The sequence below is a fragment of the Falco naumanni genome, chromosome W, assembly GCF_017639655.2.
Source record: "Falco naumanni isolate bFalNau1 chromosome W, bFalNau1.pat, whole genome shotgun sequence".
NCBI lineage: Eukaryota > Metazoa > Chordata > Aves > Falconiformes > Falconidae > Falco > Falco naumanni.
The window spans coordinates 3,714,626-3,736,199 of record NC_054079.1 but is presented as its reverse complement, the minus strand read 5'-3'; the positions used below and the strand labels follow the sequence as shown (position 1 = coordinate 3,736,199).

Below are 21,574 nucleotides of genomic sequence, written 5' to 3'. Positions count from 1 at the left end.
GTTATCTAAAACATTCCTACTAGGTGATTCTGACCAATTCCTTCGGCCTTAGTACAGGGTTATACAGAGGATTTCATAGCAGCTGTTGCTTGTGCAAATACAAGTTTTGTTAAAATATTTCTTATAATTCTATATTCTTAATCAAATGTGGTTAGTTAATTCTAACTATTAGCAGATATGTAACAAACTGAACCAAGGGGTCATGGTAGCCTTCATGTATAAAAATATGGTGCACACACTCTCACCTATGTTGCTAAACTAATCTCAGAAAGACTATTTCTTCAATATGACTTTAGCTAGTACCAAGAGTAACAGCATGTAACTTGAAAGAGATTGAATATATTGCACTATAAAATACACTTTAGATAAAGTATCCTAGCTAGCTGGTGGCACTTTGGCATGGAAAACTGTACTGTTACATCCTTACCGACTACTACACTCAATTCTAAGATTATTATTTTTGAATGAAAACTGAGACAAAAACTTAATGAGGTAAGTTTTGCATATCAGCTTCCTAGCAAATGAAAGATTGTTTTTGGACTTCTGTCTACTTTATTTAGAATTTAACTATTGAGGTTTCCAGATAACACTGAAAATTTTTAATTCAGGAGAAATTCTGGGATTTACCTATGCTTTAAATGCCAAGAATAACAAACAAAGCTTTCAATCATTGTTAAGGAGAAACAAATACAAAAATATTGCAAGGAACTTACTTAATTGCAGCCCTAGTCATTGTGACTGTTGACATAAAGTATCTTTACCTGATTTAGCAGATCTTTAACTGATTTAGTGTGTAGTCATTGGAACTGTATTTTAGACTAGATAATAACTGTACCAGAATATTCTTATTTAGGTTTAATAGCAAAAGGAGCTATTGGGCTAAGAAGAAATGCTGCTGTTAGTAAGGTTGAGGGGGACTAGAAGAGAATATCAAAATATTGGTTAAGATGATTTTAACACCTTTTTTTTTGTAATTGGAAAGTAAAATTTCATCAAAATCTAATCTGCTTTTGAGAAAAGACTAATTTCAGTTTGTTTCATGTTTCCAAAATATACTGGGGGGAAACGTTTCAAAATTGGTGATTTCCTTTTTTAATAATTTGAAGACAAAACTGGTTTGAAATAATGGTGCTATTTCATAATATAAACTCTAGTAAATAACACGTAAAAGTTCAAAATTAGAGCAAAACCCTGTGATGACCCAAACCGATCATTAGGCATAGTTTTCTGTTGCTGTTGTTGAAATTTTAAGTGTTCCCCAAATTCAGAGAAAATGTGCAAAATCTCAAATTTTCCTCTTGAGGAAAAAAATACTGTCTAATATATATATTATAATTTTTTTTTATTTGAATGAAGAAACTATTAAAAACATGATTATTCATCTTACAATAATACTGAGGCTGTATGTCAGTTCGTTATCTTCTAGTAACAAACTATTGATTAGGAAAACAAGCCAAGATTAGAGGTAAACAGGTTAATAAGAGAACATTCTTTTAGTAGTACAGTAATAATAATTTGAGAAATAAGATTATCCTTACATTTTTTTAAAAAATATACTGATATTCAAGAGCTGTTTGTGGTGATATGCTCCCCCCATCATGACCTTTATTTCTGTATTAATAAACCACTAATGGTGGTGATAATTAATGCATCTGGTCCTGATGGCTGTATTTGACTAAAGAGGCTTCCCTGGTTTGATGTGAGCAATATGCTTATCTCACAAAACAGATAACTGATTGTAAGAGACTACTTCAGTGAGAACCACCATCGCCATGGCAGATGTGTTTGTCTCAACATTGCTATGGCAGGAAACTCACGCCATCACCACAGGAAATGTTTATCTCAACATTCTTAAGGCAGGAAGCCAACATCACTGCCACATCAGAGGTTTATTTCAACATTGTTAAGGCAGGAAACTCACCGACTGACACCATGGAGCAATGAGAGCTAATCCTGAGAATCTTAACCTGAATAATGGGCCATATATGATTTATTTAAAGAATGGTGTGCTCATTTTTATCTGAGGAGACCCTTATTGTTAACTTGAGGATGCACTAAATCCTTGAATGGGTGACATAGGGAGTGTGCTAGTTGTCCAGGCATGAGATATGTTAATATTGTTAACTTGAAGATATACTAAATCCTTGAATGGGAGTGTGCTAATTGTCCAGGTTCGAGATATGTTCCCGGAAAGTTAATGAATAGACATGAGTGACTTCTATAAAGAGGGGGCTGAAAGGTTCCCTCCGTGTGCATGACTGGTGGAGCGAACCCCCATGCACCCAGCGCTGCCGAATAAAGATAACCTCCACTCGCTCATATATTGGTAAAATGATTCTTCAAATCAATCCAATGACCCAGATGGGACCTCCTCTGCTCGGCTGCGGGACCCATTGAGAGCGGGGACTCCTTAGGGTACCCCCGGGGATTTTCCTGGAGGGACTCCTCATCTCATCTGGATCACCGCAGGAGCAGACAACAACTCCATCCTACTGAGCAAAAGGTATTATTTTTATTCAAATATTGTATTTAGGAATATTCCTGTTTTGTTTTATCTTTATTCAAATACTGTATTTAGGAATATTACTGTTTTGGATATTTCTCTTTTTGGGGACCGGTCCGTCTGTAAAGCTATCCGTAAGACATAAGATCACTGTATGCTTATGTAGGATGGCGTATGCTGTGTAGCCAGCACCGCAGGTATACATTTGATTTTGATTTAGTGTTTGTTTTTAATATTAAGGTAATATCAGAAATTGGTGTTTTAGTCTAGAGACTAAAACGTTCGGTGATTTGGAGTCAATTCATATACATGGGATTGATATTTGATTTTGATTTAGTGTTTGTTTTGATATTTCTGTTTTGGGGGACCGGTCCGTTTGTAAAGCTATCCGTAAGACATAAGATTACTGTATGCTTATGCAGGATGGCATATGCCGGGTAGTTAGCACCACAGGCATACATTTGATTTTGATTTAGTAATTTGTTTTAGTCTGGAGACTAAAACGTTTGATGACTTGGAGTCAATCCTTATTGAATAGTGAATGCTATACCACTTATCTAAAGGATGATGCACCTATGTTTAGTTAAAAGACAGGAGATGTCCAAGGACCCTTATTGCAACATGACGGATGCACAGACTGCTAAGTCCTTGGGTTGGTTATCTTTAAAAGGGACATTTTGTCTTAGATTCCTGTTGTACATCCAACGTGGCGAAGATGGAGGCTTTAAACATGACCGCTAAGGAATAGAGTCTGCATAGAGACAACTCCTCAAGGACATTGTCCAGGCACAAGGTGTGTTAATGTTGTTAACTTGAAGATATACTAAATCCTTGAATGGAATGTGCTAGTTGTCCAGGTGTGAGATATGTTAATGAGTTCCCAGAAAGTTAATGAATAGACATGAGTGACTTGTATAAAGAGGGGGCTGAAAGGTTCCCTTGGTATGCATGACTTTGGTGGAGCGATCCCCCATGCACCCAGCGCTGCCGAATAAAGATAACCTCCGCTCACTCAAATATTGGTAACTGATTCTGCAAATCAGTATACATAGGATTGATATTTGATTTTGATTTAGTGTTTGTTTTGATAGTAAGGTAATATCAGAAATTGGTGTTTTAGTCTGGAGACTAAAAATGTTTGGTGATTTGGAGTCAATCCGTATACATAGGATTGATAATTATAGGACTAATATTAATTGTTGTACTTACTTTATGTTGTACATATAAGAACATTTCTGTATTAGATGTGAATGTGGGTGTGTGAGTACTGTCTTGAGCATCTGAGGGGTGAGTGTAAACCTCTATGTTTTAAAGTGCATATAGTGTAAAGAATTATTGAATATGGTGGGGGTTGCTGCTTAAAGACAAAATTCATCTCTGAGCAGTTACTCTGTGCTGTTTTGGCATCAATTTGGCGAGCCAGCCAGAACTCTCCACCAGTGCTGGAATCCAGGGGCCTGGGGACCCTCAGGGCCCCCGACTGCATCTTCTGTCGGCGAGACTCCCCTACCCCTCGGCTTCTCACACAGGTGGACAAGGACTTCTGCACAACATAAAAGGTATTTATATTTATTCTTTGTTTTGAATATTTGATTGTCTTAAGATTTGGTTTTACCCCATAAGACGAAAGACGGGATGCCGTCTCGCAGGGTTTAGAGAAGGGAAACCTTCTGAAAAGGGTAATAGCCCTATCTGATTGTCTTAAGATTTGGGAAGCTGAAAACTTCCTTTAGGTTGTCTTAAGATTTGGGGAATTCCTAGAATGTAACAACTGAAATAGCGCTCTGTGTCTTGTTTGTTCTATGTGTTGTCTTGTTACATGTTCAAAATTGGAGTTATGAAATGTATGTTAAAAAAAAATAATATTCTGGTAATTCTAGGGAAATAGCTGAAAAATTAACATGCTGCTTAAGGCCAGAAAAAATTAGAATCTGTTTTTTGGCAATTGTTCATTGAAATGTGTACTTTGTGTGATAACGCGAACTGTCAGCGTTCCTAGAGTTGTATGTAAGTGCACAGTACCATGTAACATGCTGCCTGTGTGACTGAGGGCTGCCCGGAGAGTGTGATGTGTGTGCAGTGTAACTGCGAGGCGAGTGGTGAGTTCCAATCTGTGTTTCCATGTTCCCTGCGAGGGGCCAGCCAGAGATGGATGGAGCAAATGAAAAATCAATTTATGAAGTGTTTGAATGCATAATTAGAAATTAGAGTGGGAGACTGTGGACAAAACATTAGAGCTAACATCATTTGGAAAAAGCACTAATTAACCTCTGCCCTTAGTGTTGTAGGTGCTGTCTGTATACTCAAGCAAAGTATGGCAAGTGTCTAAAATATATTATCTCCTCAAAAAAAAATTAATAATAATAAGACCAAGAAATAAGGCTAAATAGAGGTCTTTAACTGTGGTGTGTGTTCTGAGATAAGTATGGTGCCTCCAGTAATAACTCATACATTGTAGACAAATACCAGACTTATTAGGAAGATGGGGTGGCAGACCGAGCCAAGAAATAAATATCGAAACACCCTTGGGATGTATTTGGAAGCATTGGAAAGAATTTGGCGGAATTCCCAGTGGAAATTTGAACAAAAAGACATTTTTAAAATATTGTCAGAATTGGTGGCCTTTGTATACATTAGGTGATGGTGAAAGATGGCCTCTCGAAGGAAGTCTTATATTACAACGCAATTTTACAGCTTATGCTGTTTCTTCGTAGAGAACAAAAGTGGGATGAAGTAATGTGTGCAGATATGTTTGTGTGACAGGAGGAGTGCGGGATTAACACCACCTGATCTTTGATTATGGCTCTGATATGGAGAAATAGTGTGAAATGGGGACAATGGACATCGATTGTGATTGTATGTCTGCTCAAGGAATGTGGGTATTGACGTGCGGAAAGCAGACTCCACAATCAGTAAGATTGTAAAGTAGGTATGTTTATTCAGCGCTGGGCAGCACGGGGGAGTAGTCCCGCCAAAACCGTGCGCGCCTGACACGAAAACTTGCTCTGTTTTTATAAGACAAGTCATTACATATTCATAATATGATGTAATACGCCTATACATATGCATTACCTATCCCCGCTTTGTATTAAAATTAATTCTGCAAGTCATTTCCATATCTCTCTCCCGACTGAGTTTGCGCAGTGTCCCCTGGTGGTGGTCGTCAGGGGTCCTGAGGATGAAGGCAGGTGAGTCTTCCTCGTGACCCCCACATCTGGCGCAGGCTCAGTAACGTCCTGCTCTTTGTCCAAACCGCAGAACCAGCTTTGGCTTGTTTTTGCAAGGTTGTAATCTTTCTTTGGACTTATATGGTCATAAAGCTGGACTTATATGGTCATGAAGCCCTTTACTCCCATACACCTTATCACAGCACCCAAGCAAACCGTGTAAGATTTGGCAAACAGCTTAAATTTTACAACTTTTACCCTAAACAGCTAAACAGACTATTACAATTGTTAAACTCTACCCTATCTCTTACCCCCCCCTCTCTCTCAGTCCCCCCTTTTCAAAGAAATTAGTAAATTCTTTTACTCAGACTCGAAGTATTGATTAGATTCTAATTTTTGTCGCAGTTGATTTCTCTTCCATTTGCTATAGGAATTTCCAGTTCCCTTAAGACACCAAAATCCACAACGGACAGCTATGCTAATAATTAAAAATAGAAAGACAATTACAATGATCATTACAAATAATTGTTTTAACCATGTTAGATTGGGCAACCAGGATGTCAATTTCTCCCATAATTCAAAAAAACTCCAAGAAGTGTTGTCTTGTGTCACTTTATGTAGAATATTTACTTGTTTCCTTATTTCTTGGAGGTCCTCGGTGATTCGCCCGCTCTGATCTGCATACATGCAACAATCTACATTGATCACAGTGCATACCCCTCCTTGAAAGGCTAATAGCAAATCTAAGGCCATACGATTCTGTGATACTATTTTCAATAAGTCAGTAACTTCCTCCTGGAGTGCCAGGAGGGCATCAACTGTTCTATTTTCCACTGTTTCTATTACAGCTGAGATGTTTATTATTGCCTTTTCCAACTCACTAACCCCTAAAAACGGAATGAACCATCGCGCAAAACTGTGGAAACTCGTTGGTCTGTTTATGAGGGGGTTATTTACAACGTTTCGTTTTTTCCTTATGGGGGGTTGTATTAACCCGTCAATGATAGTAATATTGGGGACCAGACCTCCCAGAGTGCATGCTCCTCGCCATCCTATGGGCAAGACTTTATGAGCCGTTGTGCCACACAACCAATACCACCCTGTCCCTTGTGGGGTCGGGAGACCGGTATAGTTCAATTTCAAAAATCCCAAATCTCTACCTGTCATATTTAATGTACGACTTCTGTTACAATTTAGGTGTTCTCCCATAAACAGCCCTTTTCCCGAACCTACCAGGCAGTTATCCCCTAATATGCTGGTCTCTTCAACAGTTATTTTTAGTCCCCGTCTCCACTTAACCTGAGGGTCTGTGCTCCAGATTGTATTTCCCCAAAAGGAGCCATCTTGGCGGTTCATTAGGGAAACTGGCAGTGGGATGCCTATTAACGGTATCTCATAACCAGCATGCCTTGGTATTTGGGTACAGATCCAGCAATCTGTTTTATTTAAAATTTTGGTGATGTTTTGAATCGCCTGTACATACCAGTTCTCTCGCCAGGCCGCTGTGTCTATCACCTGTAAAATTATCAGAATCATGTTAAATTTAACCCACATCCTATCTTTTTAGCTTGAGCTTTAATGGCCCTTGAATTTCTGATGTCCAAAGCTTTTGTGGCGACTTCTTCACACGGGTATGATGAATCCAGGAATTCTGTTCTTTAATTTTGATTGCTGTGAAGGAGGTGAGGAGTACTTGGTATGGTCCTTCCCACTGTGGTTTCAAGGTTTTTTCTGCAAGAGACTTTACATATACATAATCTCCAGGTTGAATATCATGTACAGTCCCATCCAGACCCCTTCCTCGGGTCCCAATTACATGTTTTCCAATTTTATTGAGCTGTTTGCTCAATGCCACCATATAGGAAGTCATAATTTCGTCCCCAATTTGCATTGATGTCCCCTTTTGTATTACATAGGGGCGTCCATACAGAATTTCAAAAGGGCTCAGTCCTTCCCTTGCCCTCGGTCTTGTCCGTATACGCAAAAGGGCTAAAGGGAGAGACTGAGGCCATGGCAAGTTTGCTTCTTGTCCCAATTTTACAATTTGCTGTTTGATTAAGTGGTTCATTTTCTCCACTTGGCCACTCGACTGAGGGCGATATGGGGTGTGAAGTTGCCAATCTATACCTAAATGGTGGCTGGTTTGTTGCACTATTTTTGAAACAAAGTGTGGTCCTCTGTCAGAGGATATGGTTGCTGGAACCCCAAAACGCGGTATTATTTCTTGTATTAGTATTTTAGTTACCTCCCGAGCCTTGGCAGTTCTGGTTGGGAACGCTTCTGGCCAACCTGAAAAGGTATCAGTTAATACCAGCAAATATCGGTACCCCCCTTTTCTTGGAAGTTCTGTGAAATCAACCTGCCATTGTTGTCCAGGCCCATTACCCTTTCCAATCTGGCCCATTTCTAGTTTGGGAATATTCTTTGGATTAGTTTGGAGGCAAAGGTCACACTGTTGAGTCACCTGTCTCACTGTGGTATATAAGTTTCTAGCTACAATATCTTTTATCAGATGCTTATACAGAGCCTCCATTCCCCAATGTCTCTTCCTATGTTCTTCCCGTATTAAATGCCACAGTAAATATGAGGGAACAATTAACTTTCCCTGTGGGATATAAGCCCATCCCTCTTCATTATATGACCCTGCTAAGTCTGAAATGAGTTTCTGATCTTCCTTAGTATATTTTGGTTTATCTTGTAGGGAAATATGCCTATCGGGAATTAAAGCCCCTGCCACTCTTATTTTCATTTTGGCCACTTGTTTTGCCTCTCTATCCGCCAGTTCATTCCCTTTTTCCAAATCTGAGCTCACTCTCTGGTGTGCCTTAATATGCATAATTGCCACTTTCTCAGGGAGTTGAACAGCTTCTAGTAACTTCAGAATTTCTTCTGCATGTTTGATATTTTTCCCTTGGGTGTTCAATAAACCTCTTTCTTTCCAAATTGCTCCATGTGCGTGTACAACTCCAAAAGCATATTTTGAGTCTGTGTAAATGTTTACAGTTTTGCCCTGAGCCAACTCCAGAGCTCGAGTTAGGGCAATTATTTCTGCCTTTTGTGCGGAGGTGTTCATGGGCAAAGGTCCTGACTCTATTACCTCTTGACTGGTGGTGATGGCGTATCCAGCGTGTCGATTGCCATTCAGGACATAGCTGCTCCCGTCTGTGAACCAGTTTTCTCCGTTTTCTATGGGGCTATCCTTTAAGTCTGGGCGACTTGCGTATGTCGCTTCAATAGTTTCTAGGCAGTCATGATGCACTGGCTCTCCTGTGTTTCCACTGAGAAAAGAAGCTGGGTTGACAATGTTAGTAACCACAATTTCCACATCATCCTGTTCCACTATTACAGCTTGATATCGCAGGAATCTTTGTGGAGATAGCCAGTGTCCACCCTTTGCTTCCAATACTGCCGACACTGCATGGGACACAAAAACAGTCATTTTCTGGCCCAGGGTGAATTTTCGGGCTTCCTGTATATTTAGTATCACAGCCGCAACTGCCCTTAGGCATCCAGGCCAGCCCTTTGCAGTTGCGTCTAACTGTTTAGAGAGGTAGCCAACTGCCCGACGATACGGACCTAGCTCCTGTGCCAATATTCCTAGGGCAACGCCCTGTTTCTCGTGAGAGAAAAGGAGAAACGGCTTACCCACATCCGGGAGTCCTAAGGCCGGGGCTGACATCAGAGCCTTCTTTAGTTGTTCAAAAGCTTGTTCGGCCTCTTTATTCCATTCGAGGTGTTTCTGCTCAGTCGCTGTCAGCGCATATAATGGTTTAACAAGCAGTCCATAATTGTAGATCCACAATCGACACCACCCTGTCATTCCCAGAAAGGTTCGCAATTCCTTTACCATCTGGGTTTTTTTAGTTTGGCATATCACCTCTTTGCGGGCCTGCCCCAAAGTTCTCTGTCCCACACTGATTTCATAGCCCAAATAATTCACTTCACGCTGCATTACCTGAGCCTTCTTCCTAGACACCCTGTATCCTTGAAGCCCTAAGAAATTCAACAGACTCACCGTCCATGCCATACAATCTTCCTCTGTGTTGGTAGCGATCAGAATGTCATCCACATACTGTAACAATTTTCCTTTCTCGGACGGGGCTTCCCAGGATTCCAGGTCTCTCGCAAGCTGATTGCCGAAAATGGTAGGACTATTCTTAAACCCTTGCGGCAACACCGTCCAAGTGAGCTGGGTCCTTCGACCACTTTTAGGATTTTCCCACTCAAATGCAAACAACTTTTGACTGGCTTCGTGGAGAGGGAGGCAAAAGAAAGCATCCTTTAAATCTAGAACAGTAAACCAGATTAATTCAGGTGCCAATGCAGTCAGTAGGGTATACGGATTTGCCACGACTGGGTAGAGATCCTCAGTAATCCTGTTCACTGCACGCAAGTCTTGAACCACCCTATATGACCCATCGGACTTCCGAATAGGTAATATAGGAGTATTGAATTCAGACTCACATTCCTTTAATAGTCCTAGCTGCAAAAATTTTTCTATCACCGGCCGGATTCCTTCCCTGTCCTCTTTCTTTAGAGGATATTGTTTAATTCTTACCGGTCGTTGACCTTCCTTTATCTTAACTTCAACAGGTGGGGCATTTTTCGCTCTTCCAGGCACATCAGTAGCCCAGACTCCTGGATACACTTGGTTCAGAATTTCCTCATCGATTTTCCCTTCTGAGGGGAGACTAGTTAGGACTAGACTTAATGCCTGTGTATATTGTTGATCCTTTACCTCCAAAGTAATTTCCCCTTTTTCAAACGTGATCTTTGCTCCTAATTGTTCCAATAAATCTCTCCCCAAAAGTGCCTTTGGAGAGTTGGGCATATATAAGAACTTGTGGATACCCCATTGCTTTCCCAATTTATACTTTAAAGGTTTGCAAAAATACGCCTTTTCACTTTGGCCAGTTGCTCCCTGTACTACAACGTAATCATCTCCTAAAGGTATTAAGGCTTGATTTAAAACCGAATATGTCGCTCCTGTATCTATCAAAAACTCCACTTGCTGCTGCTTTTCCCCTAGCTTAATTGTAACCAGTGGATCCGCTAGGGTAGATTCCCCAGGTTCCCGTCAGTCTTCTATTACATTGGCTATCTTCACATTCGCCGAGGTTTTCCGACCCCCTTCCCTGTTTCTAGGACATTCCCTTTTCCAATGACCAAAGCCCCTGCATATAGTGCACTGATCCCTTTCCAATCGAGACGAATCTCGCCTACCACCTCTCCGTTCCCCTTTTTCTTGAATGGCAGCTATCAATTTCTTTTGTCCCCGCCGATATTCTTCTTCTCTATTACTAAACACCCTCCACGCTTCATCCAACAATATCTCTAAGTTTCTACCTTCTGTAGAACGCAGCTTATGAAGTTTTCGCCTTATGTCCCCTGCAGATTGACCCAGGAATAAAGAAACTAATTGCTGGATCCCTACCTCAGACCCAGGGTCCAGCGGCGTGTTACGACGCATCACATCCCTCAGCCGATCCAGGAACTCAGACGGGGACTCAGAAGGAGTTTGCTTAACTGCATATAAAGCTGACCAGTTTATAGTTTTGGGAATTGCTCTCTCCATTCCCTTCGAAACCCATTCCTGATATTCCTGTAATCTTTGCATATGTGCCGATCTATTAGCATCCCACTTTGGGTCTTGGAGGGGGAAATGTTCCTTCAACATCCCCTCCTGTAATTTTATAATGATCTTCGGCCAAATTTCCTGCTGTTTTCAGAACTAGCTGTTTTTCAGTTTCAGTCAAATAATCCAGTAATAATTGTATATCATTCCAATCGGGATTGTGTTGTTTTACGATAAATTGGAAATGCCTGGCTACACTTATCGGGTCACTTCTATAATCCTTTGCAATCTTTCTCCACTCTCCCAAATCAGCAGTGGAGAAAGGCACTTTAATTAGCATTGTTCCACCATCTGGCCCCACCGCCTCTCGGAGGGGTGCTTGTAAAGTAGTCAGGGCAGACTTCTGCCGAATGTGGGAAGATACAGGGCTATCAGGAGGATTAAAAGCTCCTTCCGAATCCACATCCTTGTTCCGTGCCCGGGGGGGGGGGGGGGGGGGGGGGGGGGGGGGGGGAGGTTTAAACAAGTCATCTAAGTCTTGTTCTGGGGCTTGGTGAACTTTGTCTGCCTTTGTACACCTCTGCCCAATGCTGCAGGAAGAACAGCATCTTTTTAGTTTACTTCTACCCCCTTTATTTTCTCGCTCCAATGCAAGTACCATAGGGTCCTGTGGGGGTATTATCCCACAGTCCCTTTGCCACTCCGGATGGTTTCGCAGAGTGAAAAACATATCTGCATATGATACTTCATCCCATTTCCCTTCTCTTCTCAAGAACAGCATAAGCTGTAACAAAGTATTATAATCCAATGTTCCATTAAATGGCCACTTAACTTCGCCCTCTAACTTATACAATGGCCACCACTGATTACAATATTTAATGAGGGTCTTTTTACTTTCTGTGCTTCCCTTCCCTACAATATCCTTCCAATGGGCGAGTATACAACCCAGAGGACTTTTTTTCAGTATCCCTCCTTGGGTTTTACCCATTTTCAATATACTCTTAAGGGATTTAAACTGACTTTTAAATTCTCCTTTCACGCCTGTCAGCCACACTCTCACTTATTCTCACTCAATTCCACTCTCACAGATGTCCATGCACTCAGAGAAAATCACACACACATCACTTCACACAAACACTATGGTTCGACAAATTCAAATCGGTAGTCTATTCCAAATGCCTTATTGCCATAACCAAAATCAATACCAAAAGAAATCTAACATAGCATCGCTCCAGTTAACAACCTTCTAGCAGCTGCAAATATCTTGTAAATTACAAGAGGCCCGCTTACCCTTCTCCTGCTTCTCATATACCGGTCATTAGCAGGTCCATCCTGGCTCCCAACAACGAGATACAGCGGTTACCTCAAACTCAGTCGATCTATCCCCGAGATCGCTACCGGCCGCTCTATCGGCCAGCGAGTTTCCCAATTGCAGTCCCAAACTGCAGTCCCAAACCCTACAGGTACCCAACCCACGGGCACTATGCTGCACGCCAGACGTCTCTGCGCGATTTATCAGCAGCCCCGAATGTGCGTACGCTTAAATCCCTTCGTTAAACATACCGTTAAATCTGCAGCTTCAAGAGTCTGTTGTCCACTCCCGCGGTGATCGGCTGGCAGCGGAGACTCCTCCGAGTAAAGTGCTCGGGGCGCGCCTAGGAGCGTCCGCTCCGCAGTCGGTCCCGCAGCCGAGTGGAGATCCTCCTGGCTGGCTCGCCAAAACTGACGTGCGGAAAGCAGACTCCACAATCTGTAAGATTGTAAAGTAGGTATGTTTATTCAGCGCTGGGCAGCACGGGGGAGTAGTCCCGCCAAAACCGTGCGCGCCTGACACGAAAACTTGCTCTGTTTTTATAAGACAACTCATTACATATTCATAATATGATGTAATACGCCTATACATATGCATTACCTATCCCCGCTTTGTATTAAAATTAGTTCTGCAAGTCATTTCCATATCTCTCTCCCGACTGAGTTTGCGCAGTGTCCCCTGGTGGTGGTCGTCAGGGGTCCTGAGGATGAAGGCAGGTGAGTCTTCCTCGTGACCCCCACATCTGGCGCAGGCTCAGTAACGTCCTGCTCTTTGTCCAAACCGCAGAACCAGCTTTGGCTTGTTTTTGCAAGGTTGTAATCTTTCTTTGGACTTATATGGTCATAAAGCTGGACTTATATGGTCATGAAGCCCTTTACTCCCGTACACCTTATCACAGTACCCAAGCAAACCGTGTAAGATTTGGCAAACAGCTTAAATTTTACAACTTTTACCCTAAACAGCTAAACAGACTATTACAATTGTTAAACTCTACCCTATCTCTTACCCCCCCCTCTCTCTCAGTATGGTGACTAGTCATGGGTGGGGTGTCTGGTCACATAGGCACACAGCCTTGAGGAGATGCCTACAGTTTTGAGGAGACGCCTGCCCTTCTTCCTCTAACAAAGGGGCTATTTTAAAAAAGAATGAGAAAAGGATGAGAGATATTCCAATGCTATGTAGAGGGAGGGAGTGCTAAGTCTCCTTGCTGGAGAAGATCAGATGGTCACAAGAACATGAATCACCTACAAACCTGCAAGACCACCACATTCCAGGCAAAGGACTGATAAGCTAATTCACATACGAAGCGGGGTTTAGGTAACGAATATGTATAGGCGTTAATTGAATATTCATTTGTTTTATTGTATAAATGTGAGGTGATTCGTCACTTCGGGCATGCACGCTTGTGGTGGAGTGATCCCCCGTGCATCTGCGCGCAATAAACATACCTACTTTATAACTTTCCAGTTATAGAGTCTAATTCAGCACGTCAGGGTGTGTGTGTGTGGAGAGTTAAAGACCCTGTGAAAGTGTTAAAGTATTGGGGTGAGTTTGTAGAAGCCCCCGTACCCCCTCGAAGGTGTGGCTGAGTCCTGCTGGACGCATGGCAGGGTGTTTGCTGTTTGTCTGCAAAGGCTGATAGGTAAGAACACAGACTTAAAGCAACAAATAGCAGATTTGCATTCAGGGTAAGAAAGAGTTAAAGCAGAAGTGCTGTTGCAGAGGCAGGCTTGTGTAACCTGCAGAGCAGGAAGAGCATCTCCTGCCCCGAATCCTTCTGGTGGTGAGGAGGAGGGGGTTGCTGTTGCTGACAATTGAGCAGAAGGACCTGACAATGTCACCCCAATTGCTGCAGCATTTGCAGTACAAGAGGACCGGTAACGGCCCCTTTAGGGCAGGCAATGGGTCTGAGGAGAATAAAGGTGAATCTTTGAGACTATCAGGATGATCAAATAGGACTAGATAAAGGTTCCAGATGACTGTTACTAGATAATCGTGATGTAGAAAAGTTGACAGAAGGAACAGGGAACGTTGATAGAGAAGAGCTGGGTCTGGCTAAGCTGGCAGAGGAGGAATGTTGGGCAGAAGTGAAAGAGTGAATCCCTCTCCTATGGGATCGGATCACTGTGCAAATTGTAGGGAAAGTGGACACTGGAAGCGAGATTGCCTAAGCTAAAGAACCAGCAAGGGGTTCTGGTGAACTAGGGACTAGGAAAAATGAGGTGGAATTTTTAGTGAATACAAACCCAACTTATTTGGTGTTAAACTTCAGTGAAAAGAATTTGTTACAGTTGTGGGAGTTGCTGGCCACCAGGAAAACATCCTGAAACCTTTAAAGTACAATCTAAGAAAAAAAATAAGAATGCCAAATTCACCAAAATCTTTGTTGGGATGAGTTTTATTAGAACATCTAGATGTTGAAAGGAGGAGAAATGAAACTAAAAGTTAAAGACAATCAATTAATTGAAATCTTGAGTTTATCTTTAATTCAACAGAAAAGCGGAAAAGAGGACCTCCCTGAAGTAAAAGAAATCTTTCACCTGGTATATCTGGGAATAAATTCCAGTTAAGGTGAAAAATGCTTTACCTGCTACAGTAAAAATGGTAAGGGGGAGGCTTGCCTAGTTCAGGTAAAACAATATCCCTTGGTCAGCAGGACTGTGGGGGATATTGGCATAAAAACTGAAATAAAATACACTCTGTAGTAGTTCTACTAATGTAAATCTGTGTGTTTTGCCATGACAGTGACTTGTTATGGGATGTGCAGATGAAGGTCTGCATTGACAACGAAGTACAAGGAATAAGGTTGGTCAGGTGCCTCCTACCATAGTCAAGGGCGAGACTGGGTTGGCCTCTGTGTTTGCCACCAAGAAGAATCTTGAGCTCCGCTGTTGGCTGCAACCCAGTAGGCGTTGAGCGGTGGGAACATATGCCATGCCAGACCTTGATGTGAGGAATGCCCCCCTCTGTTATAAGAGGGTCATCCAGGAAGAAAGAACATAAGATGACCCATTGAGGCACTGACTCATAGTATAAATATTTAGACTGACAAAATGTTAGGAAGAAAAATACGACAAGAGACAAATTTAACTTGGCCACAATCTCTTCCTTTGGCATTATTAAGAATACGAACCAAGCCTAGGACGAAGGAAAATGTGAGTCCTTTTGAAATATTATACGGGAGACCATACCAGTAACAATTTGCCGGAGAAGATTTAAGGCACTTAGGAGAGGGATATTTGTGCGAATACGTGAAGGCCCTCCAGGGACAATTAACAAGGGCCAGAGGATTAGATCAACCAGTCCATTCCTTTAAATCTGGTGACTATGTGTATATAAAGACTTTTTCAGGGAAACCTTTGGAAGTAAAGTGGGAAGGACCCTATCGGGTGCTGCTGACAACCTTCACTGCCGTCAAGGTAAGAGAACAACCAGCCTGGATTCACTACTCTCGATAAAGAAGGCTCCTGAGAAATCATGGGCTGTCACCCCGGCAGGACCCATGGGACTACGGTTCTTTAGATAGTAATTATAATAGGGTGATCCTCTACAAGAGAAGTGGAATGGACCCTATTGAGTGTTGTTGGCTACATTTACTGCAATCAAGATAAAGGAGGAACCTGATATTGACGAGTAAAGAAATCTTCGGAGAGACAATGGACTGTCAAATGCAGGCGTTACCGAAATCTCGGAATGAAGAACTTATCGACACCAATGTGATGTAGATAAGCAGACACTTCTTTATTGACGGCCGGGTGCGTGAGCGAGTCCTCTCGCGATCAACACACGCCAGGTCCCAAAAACAGATTCCATATATAGAACTTATTCATACATATTCATTAATTATTCATGCATAATCATAACATTTCCCAGAAATCATTAACATATTCTCCTCCCATATCCGATTCTGCGCAATAAAGCTTAGAAAGGTCCAGAAATGGGTCTGGGGTACGATTTGGGTAGGTGGTATATGAGTCGGTGGTCGTGATCTCCCCCTGCCGGAATTACCTTTTACTAAAGTTCACGGTTTCTTGGCAGGTAACTACAAGCTGTTCCAGTCGACTCTCCCCAGTTCCCATTAATCCTACATTCTGACATCTCAATATACTTTCTTTATACAGAAGACTAGTTAGATACAAAGAAACCTTTCAAACCCTAAATTATTACTTAAGCTTCAACAATGATTCCAACCCATTCTTCTGGCCTTAGTACAAAATGTATAAAGGGTCTCACAACTCCTTTTACTAAATAATCATCTTCCTATATTTCTATTCTATAAAATAACTCTATAAAATCAGATAATCAAACCAATAAAATCAATTGATCTCAACTCTTTAACAAATCGACAACACAGGGGTCCTCAATCTTTTTAAACAGGGGGCCGGCGCGCGGATGAAGTGGCAGGAAGTCATCTGCGGCTGCTTGGTTTCCCACCCCATCCCCCAACGGGCGGCAGGGCAGGGGAGTTCTGTAAATACCGGGGGCTGGATTGAGGACCCTGGGGGCCCGTATCCGGTCTGTGAGCTGTTGTTTGAGGACCCCTGGTCAAAAGGATCGGGGATTTTTGTGTAAAGTTATTCTGATCTTGATTGTAACAGTTGTAAGGATTTTAGAAACTGAAGCATGGGTAAACAATACCCGTCTTCAAACATTGCAAATAATTGTTAATGCTACGAAAGCTAAGGAATGCTGGATATGTTCCTCTCTTCCTAAAGGAGGCTTGGTAACACCTCTGTATGGGGTTGTTACAGATCTGCTAATAAGTTAGAATTAATTGACTTTATTTGATTTTATAAAATCATTTGGAATAAGAAATATATTTTAATGAAACTTGTAGTTGCACAGCAAAAGCTGCTATGAAATCCTCTGTACAGCCCTGTAGCAAGGCCAAAAGAATAGGTCAGAATCACCTAGTAGGAATGATTAGAACTTAGATAACAGACTTAAGATGCAAGATGATTGGATACAGTATTTACGGGTAGACTAGGAGAATGCATTGAAATGTCAGAATGTAGAATTAATGGGAACTGGGGAGAGGATTTCTTTGTATTTGACTAGTCTTCTGTATGTAGAAAGTGTATCGAAATGTCAGAATATAGAATTAATGGGAACTGGGGAGAGTCGACTGGAACAACTTGTAGTAACATGCCAAGAAACTGTGAACTTTAGTAAAAGGTAATTCCGGCCGGGGGAGATCGCAACCACTGACTCATATACCACCTACCCAAATCATACCCCAGACCCATTTCTGGACCTTTCTAACCTTTACTGCGCAGAACCGGATATGAGAGGAGAGTATGTTAATGATTTTTGGGAAATACTATGTTTATGCATGAATACTTAATGAATATGCATGAATATGTTCTATATACGGTATATGATTTTGAAATTTGGTGTGCGTTGATCGTGAGAGGACTCACTCATGCACCCAGCTGTTAATAAAGAAGTGTCTGCTTATCTACATCACATTGGTGTTGATAAGATCTTCATTCCGAGATTTCGGTAACAGGGTGGCATCTCAAAACTGGAATTATCTTGATGACAAATGGCCTACCTGGCCAGACTTTTGGAAAAAGCCAGGCGATGGTGGAAGATATTGCCTATTTGATGATAAGTTGGGTCCCAGATTTGATTTACAGATATTAAGCCTAACCTCCACAATAATTATGAAAAGTGATAATAACTGTTGTTGGAAAGCTCGGAGCAAGACAGGGGGAGCATGTCCTGGAAACCCAGGGCAAAACATTTGTTCCCACTCTGATGGGTGGGATGATTACTGGATATATACGTAGACCAAAGTAATCAAATTGAAACAGATATCCATAAGATATGGAACAGGTTTCGTGTTTTACATGAAATTACTAAAGATGATTTATCATGGAATTTTAAGGCTATATGGGACAAATTAACTTCATGGTTATCTAATCTGGAATGGTTAAAGCATATTTTTGTTATAATACTAATTATAATAGTTTTAGGAATAATATGTGTATTACTTCAATGTTTTGTTTAGTGCTGTCAAAGAATGATCATAGGGCATAGCGATTTTTTTATAGTTGTAAAAGAATTTACAATAGTTGCTAGAAAAGGGAGGAATGAATAATTGGCCATATATGATTTATTTAAAGAACAGTGTGCTCTTGTTTATCTGAGGAGACCCTTATTGTTGACTTGAGGATGTACTAAATCCTTAAATGGATGACATAGGGAGTGTGCTAATTGCCCAGGCACAAAATATGTTAATTTTGTTAACTTGAAGATATACTTGTTCCTTGAATGGGAATGTGCTAATTGTCCAGGTGTGAGATATGTTAATGAGTTCCCCGAAAGTTAATGAATAGACATGAGTGACTTGTATAAAGAGGGGGCTGAAAGGTTCCCTCGGTGTGCATGACTTTGGTGGAGCGATCCCCCACACACCCAGCGCTGCCAAAAAAGATAACCTCCACTCGCTCGTATATTGGTAACTGATTCTTCAAATCAAACCAAACCCCTGTGCATGTGCCCAGACCCAGGGTTGGAGGGATTGAGGGGCCTGGAGACCTCTGAGGACCACCTGACAGTATTGGGCACCCACAGCACTGCTGAGTGGAAGGTGATGTTAATCAGAACAGCTCATGACAACCCTATAAAAGAACGGAATCAACCAACGTCAGATGGAACGTTCCCCCACCGGACTTGGAAACAAATTGGACTGTCGAGACACCACAGTAGTAGTCATTGCTGTGAACTCTTTACATCACTCATTGCTGTGAACTTGGTCCAGTGTGCAAAATTTTAATTGGTGTCATGGACAAGATTCTCGGCCATGCAGAAAGCACCCAGATGCTTTATGAGACTCTTGATGTGTGTGTGTGCCTGAGACTTACTCTAATACGAAGCGAGTGCGGAGTCCGGATCCGCGGTTCTATTTGTTCACGAGGAAAACAGCCAGAGAAGGACGAAGTGATAGAATTGAACAAGAGATGAGTCTCTGAAGAAGTTTAAAGGTGTTACCTCCTGAGAGTGAAGGGGGGGTGGAGGGGGGTGGTGTTAGTAGTAGAGAATTTACAGTGACGTCCTCTCAGGACGAAGTAACCCCACTTTGGTGAAATGAGTGCCCACACATCTACAGATGTTAGTGATGTTTCCCCCACTGAGATTTATATAAATTGGATGACTTTTGGGAACCTATCATGCTCACCCAGCTCCCCAAGGGCGAGAATGGACAAAAAATCACTGGTTCCAACCGCAGAGTATAGTGGATAGGATCATGATATTGCAGAAGGAGGCTAAAGTTAGGTCTGGGAAGGGGAAATCCATAATTTGTGCAGTTTTGGGAGCAAGTTTGGCAGCAGCCATGGAAGATAGGAGGCAAAGATTGTGTCAAGATGATGCCATGGTAGATTCCTTGAAAATGTCAGTTAAAACACTGTGAGAACAGTTAGAAGAGACCAAACAGCTATTAGAGGAGGAAAGAAACCAGAATGCTTTTCTAAAAGAGACATTAAGAGAAGAATTGTGGAAAGAGAGTGACTCATTTGGGGAGGTGGAGTCGAAGTTAACAGAGAGAGAGATTAGGCAAATACATCCCCAGGGGGATTTACAGAGAGCAAAAGAGGCAGCAGAAACCCCTCCTCACATGTAAACCCTAGTCAAGACTGAGTATTTGTATGAGACAGACAATGACACTTGTCCCCAAATTGTTACTAAAGAGGAGATAGCAAAATTAAGGAAGGATTTTGCAAGGACTCCAAAGGAATCCAAAACAGAATATGCTTGGAAAGTGTCCCTGTCAGGAGGAGATGGGATTTTGTTGTCAGAGAAGGAAGCAGAAGGATACTGGGTTCCAGGTGTGTTTTTAACTACAGGCAACCATCGGACCCCATGGTCATTGACACAGAAGGCAGTGTATTGGGCTCCCTTTGAAGAGAGGAGACCCCGTAGCCATAAAAGGTACAATGGATCAGCTAGTAGAAATTGTACAAAAGGCAGCTTGTCTGCAGATGATGTATGATAGAAGGCTTGAATGTCACCAGGGCTCTCCCATGATGATGCCTGTGGACCCAGAACGGATGACTCCTCTAATTTGAGGACTTCCTGATTCTTTAAAATCCATTGGGATCCAGCTACAGGGGAAGATACAAAATACCCCCCGTAGCAGATAGAGTTACATGGGGGGAAGTTGCCCAAGTGCTAATTAATTTTGGAAGAAAATATGGTTCTGTTGCTGGATCCTGGCAAAGACCCAAAACAAGAGCCATATGAACTGCAGGAAAAGCTGAGGGACAGTCAGTGCTGGTTCAGAGAAGTCAGAATTATAAATCAGTCTGATTTACTGATCCTGGGAGAGGGAGACCCCTAAGACAACAGGAATGGTGGCAGCTGGGGCTTCAGAGAGGTATTCCCCAGGATCTAATGGATGGGCTCCCCACCCAGAAATTGGAGAAACTTGTACAGATATGGTCAGGGCACAAAGTTAGTTTTGCGAAGAGGGTCCCCCGTGGAGAGTCGGCCAAGTCACAACAATCACACCAATATGGCTACATGCCGTGCTCACTTTATTAAACAAACAGGTTATATTTATAATTTAAACCGACCACTCACATGACTTTATACACGGGTGATTGGATAAAAGTCTCTGCGCCACGTGGGGGTCCGTGTCGCTGATTGGTGGGCATGCTGCAGGTGCCTGATCAGAGTGTGCCAATGAGAGTGTGTTGATTTCGCGGTTCCCAGGACTTGCTCTGCACCTGGCTTCTTGTTTGTGCATAGCTTGTTTTCCTTCTCCCACTGCTTGTTCCCAGGACTATTTAAAACTGCTCTGCAGCTTCAACTAACAGGCCTGGGTTGTCCAACCCAGACAATGGTAACATATGTCCTCGGTCCTTTAAATATCCCTCTACAGTTTTGAGCCAACCCCTAGTGACCCACCATCAATAGGCATCGGGGGAAAAGCTGATGAAGTAAAGAGGGCAACGGGAAACTAGATCCTCCGTCCCCTGAATGTGGGGGGCTGGGGAACGGATGATGGATGT

At 42.1% G+C, this 21,574-nt stretch overlaps 1 pseudogene; it reads left to right on the top strand.

Annotated features, from left to right (window-relative positions):
• The window catches only part of LOC121080664, a 44,915-nt pseudogene extending 24,111 nt beyond the window's left edge, over positions 1–20,804 (top strand).
• Positions 20,805–21,574: the final 770 nt, after the last annotated feature.